The following is a 6,682-nucleotide window of genomic DNA, read 5'->3' as shown; positions in this document are numbered from 1 at the left end:
TTTGTCTCCTTCATCTATCCCATTATTTCTTAGACAGCCATCTGGCTACGAGCCTTTGAAAAGATTCAAAATACAATCTTGATCCTATTTATTGGAAATCGATTTTGATTTTAGCAATTTTCACCTTAATTGAAATATGGCATTTAGTTTTATGGGGGTAGCTTACCCCCACCCCCGAAAAATAACAATACCCCCATATCTCCTTATCGGTAACACGTACGATGTTGAAAATGGCAGAAATGGAATCAGCACCATCAAAAACCTATAGGAGGATATTGGTTTTGGTGGAATATCTAATAAGCTTCAAAATGAAATTCAGACAATGCCTGCCAAAAGTACTTGGAACACCCACCAATTTACGCTGCATTTGATATCTTTCGTTCCTTTCATGAAAAAAATTTGCTACTTCCGCCCCCTTCCCCCTCAAACAATGTTGATGATTTAGGGAAATATCATAAATGAAGCGCAAAAGAAAGTGCTTCCTAAAATCCTAATCCGTTTGATGGTAAACCAACATTGTTCCGTGGGGGAGAGGGGGATGATTGGTTTTGACCTTGGAAATTGATGTCAGTGTTCCAAGACTTTTGGCAGGCATTGTCTGAAAATTATCTTGAAAACAGCAATCTGCGATATCAAAACATTGTGCTACCCTAGGGTTTTCGATGGTGCTGATCTCACTGCTACTAATGAAAATTCGAAATTTTCACTCTTTACCCAGTTAAAAGGGGGGGGGAGGGGGTTGGGACTCTGAACGATTGATATAGTAGATATCCGAGAATTGTTATTTGTTACAAAAACATTCTACTGATTTTTTCCGTCAATATCATTTAAATCATTATTGAATACAGTTATTTTGTGCAGAATTCGATCATCGGTTTAAGAAAACTATCAATCTTCAAAGGAAAAACAGTACAGTTTAGTGCTTTTGAAAAAGTGTTTTTTTGCTGAAAAGTCCCCTTATTTATGGTTTAATTGTTGATGAAAAAACAAAAAAATTCATGAGAATGTCTACAAACCATGCATGATATAAATAATTGCGAACAACATGCTGGTGAGAAACTGTTCAAATGGCTCAATTTTATCCACCATAACCCTTTAAAAACCATCTACGAATTTAATAAATTTGCTTAGACTATGCTCCTTCGCATTCACATGTGGCAACATGGTAGCGCTCATAGACACCCCATTCCCTATTATTTTCTATCTTCCCTTGTCCCAGTAATTGGAAAATGGTTTGTGCCAATTATAATTGTTCGTTTTCCATTGTTAAAGTATGCTAGGAATTGAAAGAACGCTCCTTTCCTAATGGGCACGTGATGTAGTATGAAAATGCCTATTGCCAATGGTTACCAACGGTCTACAGCCACGGTCTACACATTTAAAATGTTCATAAAAATCGTATTTTTCAAAGAAAGTAGACGAAACCTCGTCAGTAGGTGTGCATGGCTAGTATAAAAAATATTGTAGGTTTTCAGATCGATACAAGTTGTAAAACTGAAGAAATTCAGGAAAGTGTCAACGGTCTACACTTTCTGAGAATTGAATTTGAAGTACTCTAGATCTTATTCTCCTTTTGAGTGTAGACCGTGGGATTTTCGTCATATTTTGCCGTTTTCTTCATGGAATTCATACAAAGGTTAATTTTATCTTTGAGGGGTATTATTATACACCTTTTGGGTGAATTTGGGGGCAAACCTCCCCCTGACAAGTCAGAAAATTGCGAAGAAACAGCCACGGTCTACACAACGGTCTACAAGCGTTCATTTCCGAGGGTGAGAGTTGCCTTGCGGGGCCTTGTCCTTCACATCGACGCGCGCTACATTCGATGAAATAAGATATTTTGTTGTGGCAAATGTCACGCAAACAAATACAGCAATCAATTAACGATGAAATAATCTGCCTTGCGCTTTATGAAGATAAAAGTAGCAGGTAGAGTCTAACTTAAAGGCCATTTTGGCAATGCAGTAACAGTAGGGAAGAGGGCTTTCTTTGTAGTGCTTCTGGGCCAAGCATTTAGGAGGGCAGGAAGGCGAGTGGATGTCAGTTTTATTTCAGTTCCCTTACCAACCAACATGGAATAGTAGATCAATCAGTTGGGAACTCTGATGTGGGAAACACGGGGTTCCTTTCTACAATTTAGGTAAACACTCTGAAATTTGTCATTTGGGCACTGAATTGCACAACAAGGGCCTATATGAATGACAACTTGTAAACCCGTGATAAAAGGAGAGCAACTACCCGACATAATTCTCAAATACGACCATATCTATAATTAGAAACATGAAACAGAGGAATCGATGTCACTTTTATAAAATTGCATCCTTTCCATTTTTAGATTATTTTCTAGCTGCCACTCATATTTGTCTCCTTCATCTATCCCATTATTTCTTAGACAGCCATCTGGCTACGAGCCTTTGAAAAGATTCAAAATACAATCTTGATCCTATTTATTGGAAATCGATTTTGATTTTAGCAATTTTCACCTTAATTGAAATATGGCATTTAGTTTTATGGGGGTAGCTTACCCCCACCCCCGAAAAATAACAATACCCCCATATCTCCTTATCGGTAACACGTACGATGTTGAAAATGGCAGAAATGGAATCAGCACCATCAAAAACCTATAGGAGGATATTGGTTTTGGTGGAATATCTAATAAGCTTCAAAATGAAATTCAGACAATGCCTGCCAAAAGTACTTGGAACACCCACCAATTTACGCTGCATTTGATATCTTTCGTTCCTTTCATGAAAAAAATTTGCTACTTCCGCCCCCTTCCCCCTCAAACAATGTTGATGATTTAGGGAAATATCATAAATGAAGCGCAAAAGAAAGTGCTTCCTAAAATCCTAATCCGTTTGATGGTAAACCAACATTGTTCCGTGGGGGAGAGGGGGATGATTGGTTTTGACCTTGGAAATTGATGTCAGTGTTCCAAGACTTTTGGCAGGCATTGTCTGAAAATTATCTTGAAAACAGCAATCTGCGATATCAAAACATTGTGCTACCCTAGGGTTTTCGATGGTGCTGATCTCACTGCTACTAATGAAAATTCGAAATTTTCACTCTTTACCCAGTTAAAAGGGGGGGGGAGGGGGTTGGGACTCTGAACGATTGATATAGTAGATATCCGAGAATTGTTATTTGTTACAAAAACATTCTACTGATTTTTTCCGTCAATATCATTTAAATCATTATTGAATACAGTTATTTTGTGCAGAATTCGATCATCGGTTTAAGAAAACTATCAATCTTCAAAGGAAAAACAGTACAGTTTAGTGCTTTTGAAAAAGTGTTTTTTTGCTGAAAAGTCCCCTTATTTATGGTTTAATTGTTGATGAAAAAACAAAAAAATTCATGAGAATGTCTACAAACCATGCATGATATAAATAATTGCGAACAACATGCTGGTGAGAAACTGTTCAAATGGCTCAATTTTATCCACCATAACCCTTTAAAAACCATCTACGAATTTAATAAATTTGCTTAGACTATGCTCCTTCGCATTCACATGTGGCAACATGGTAGCGCTCATAGACACCCCATTCCCTATTATTTTCTATCTTCCCTTGTCCCAGTAATTGGAAAATGGTTTGTGCCAATTATAATTGTTCGTTTTCCATTGTTAAAGTATGCTAGGAATTGAAAGAACGCTCCTTTCCTAATGGGCACGTGATGTAGTATGAAAATGCCTATTGCCAATGGTTACCAACGGTCTACAGCCACGGTCTACACATTTAAAATGTTCATAAAAATCGTATTTTTCAAAGAAAGTAGACGAAACCTCGTCAGTAGGTGTGCATGGCTAGTATAAAAAATATTGTAGGTTTTCAGATCGATACAAGTTGTAAAACTGAAGAAATTCAGGAAAGTGTCAACGGTCTACACTTTCTGAGAATTGAATTTGAAGTACTCTAGATCTTATTCTCCTTTTGAGTGTAGACCGTGGGATTTTCGTCATATTTTGCCGTTTTCTTCATGGAATTCATACAAAGGTTAATTTTATCTTTGAGGGGTATTATTATACACCTTTTGGGTGAATTTGGGGGCAAACCTCCCCCTGACAAGTCAGAAAATTGCGAAGAAACAGCCACGGTCTACACAACGGTCTACAAGCGTTCATTTCCGAGGGTGAGAGTTGCCTTGCGGGGCCTTGTCCTTCACATCGACGCGCGCTACATTCGATGAAATAAGATATTTTGTTGTGGCAAATGTCACGCAAACAAATACAGCAATCAATTAACGATGAAATAATCTGCCTTGCGCTTTATGAAGATAAAAGTAGCAGGTAGAGTCTAACTTAAAGGCCATTTTGGCAATGCAGTAACAGTAGGGAAGAGGGCTTTCTTTGTAGTGCTTCTGGGCCAAGCATTTAGGAGGGCAGGAAGGCGAGTGGATGTCAGTTTTATTTCAGTTCCCTTACCAACCAACATGGAATAGTAGATCAATCAGTTGGGAACTCTGATGTGGGAAACACGGGGTTCCTTTCTACAATTTAGGTAAACACTCTGAAATTTGTCATTTGGGCACTGAATTGCACAACAAGGGCCTATATGAATGACAACTTGTAAACCCGTGATAAAAGGAGAGCAACTACCCGACATAATTCTCAAATACGACCATATCTATAATTAGAAACATGAAACAGAGGAATCGATGTCACTTTTATAAAATTGCATCCTTTCCATTTTTAGATTATTTTCTAGCTGCCACTCATATTTGTCTCCTTCATCTATCCCATTATTTCTTAGACAGCCATCTGGCTACGAGCCTTTGAAAAGATTCAAAATACAATCTTGATCCTATTTATTGGAAATCGATTTTGATTTTAGCAATTTTCACCTTAATTGAAATATGGCATTTAGTTTTATGGGGGTAGCTTACCCCCACCCCCGAAAAATAACAATACCCCCATATCTCCTTATCGGTAACACGTACGATGTTGAAAATGGCAGAAATGGAATCAGCACCATCAAAAACCTATAGGAGGATATTGGTTTTGGTGGAATATCTAATAAGCTTCAAAATGAAATTCAGACAATGCCTGCCAAAAGTACTTGGAACACCCACCAATTTACGCTGCATTTTATATCTTTCGTTCCTTTCATGAAAAAAATTTGCTACTTCCGCCCCCTTCCCCCTCAAACAATGTTGATGATTTAGGGAAATATCATAAATGAAGCGCAAAAGAAAGTGCTTCCTAAAATCCTAATCCGTTTGATGGTAAACCAACATTGTTCCGTGGGGGAGAGGGGGATGATTGGTTTTGACCTTGGAAATTGATGTCAGTGTTCCAAGACTTTTGGCAGGCATTGTAATCAAAGATGGAGGGAACGTTCACACAATTGTTTACGGTCATGATGATCAATAAATGATGCAAATTAGATGATAATTTAGGGGGAAGAGAATTTTTCCAATGTTGCCTATATTTTGTTATGTAATTTGTGCATGTTCCTTTCTTGAATGATAATGCTCTTTCCAGGGCCTATTTTAGTGTGCAGTATTACACACTGTGCAGTATTAATTTAAAAACGTGTAGTATTGATTTCGAAAATGTACAGTATTGAATTTTGGGATTTGTGAAAATGTCTATTTGCGGCTATCCCAGATTCCTGCTTTGTTCAAAAAATGTTAATTTTCCTCGTCAGTTCGATATGGAGTTCATGTATTGTAATTCTCGCATAACCATCGGAAAGACTCTCTTATCAAAACTTAAAACAAATCGAAATTCCCAGAACCAAAAACAAAACATCTCTTGTAAATGTCAGCATTGCTGTAAATTTCGTAATTTGATCTTGTCGAAGATAAAACATCCAGTAATAATTTATGAGTTGCCCTATGATGCTCTGGGCATCTAGCAGAAGCTCACTTAACTTAACTAAAATAAAGATAAAGAGCCTAATAAAACTTTTCAGTTTGCGTAGTATTGACTGGGATATGGCTATGTCATGTAGATCGGATGACCCCAATAAGATGGCTAGCAATTTCTACGATCTCTTTCTCCCTGTCTTGGATGTGCATGCCCCGTTGAAAAAAGGACCGCAAAGACGGGGCATGCACATGTACCATGGATTTCTCCAAGCATCAAGAATTTGATGTGCGAGAGAGATCCAGCACTATGGCCAAGATATAAGCAGCTTCGAAACCAGGGGCGGTCTGGCGTCAAAATCGCAGCCAATGAATCAGCAAATTGGCCAATGACTTGCTCGTAATCAAGTGGAAAGTTTTCTCTTCTTTTGAAATTATCAGTAGCGCTGAATAATTTTTCAAAGGAAACTTGGGTGCAGGTAAGTGTCATCAAGCATTTATACGCGTTGTAGAGGGAAGGGTATGCTGCTAGGTGGAAATAAATACAATGAGCAGCCGCCCCCCTCCCCAATATGAATTTCGTTCCCACAGCACTGTCTACGACAGTCAGATACCCTGGGCATCAGAGCCACATAAATTAGAGAAGATAAGAGTATGCTCATTCGCTTCTCTGCTTGGCATTCTGTTTACGCGCTCAAGATTGAACACATGGCTGAAATAACGGAAACCAGGGTTTGGGTGGTTTGAAGCGCATGTATTGGGACTTTAATCGCAATATAATCAGTCAAGGGCATTAAGTATTTGATATTAAGTTGAACATTTTTCTCCAACGCGGAAAGGCCCGTAAATTTTTTGTACACAGGGCCCGGGTGGT

This window comes from Rhopilema esculentum, unplaced genomic scaffold, assembly GCF_057945365.1.
Source record: "Rhopilema esculentum isolate cy_ngs unplaced genomic scaffold, ASM5794536v1 HiC_scaffold_37, whole genome shotgun sequence".
In the NCBI taxonomy this organism is placed as follows: Eukaryota; Metazoa; Cnidaria; class Scyphozoa; order Rhizostomeae; family Rhizostomatidae; genus Rhopilema; species Rhopilema esculentum.
Note: the sequence above shows the minus strand (reverse complement) of the source record.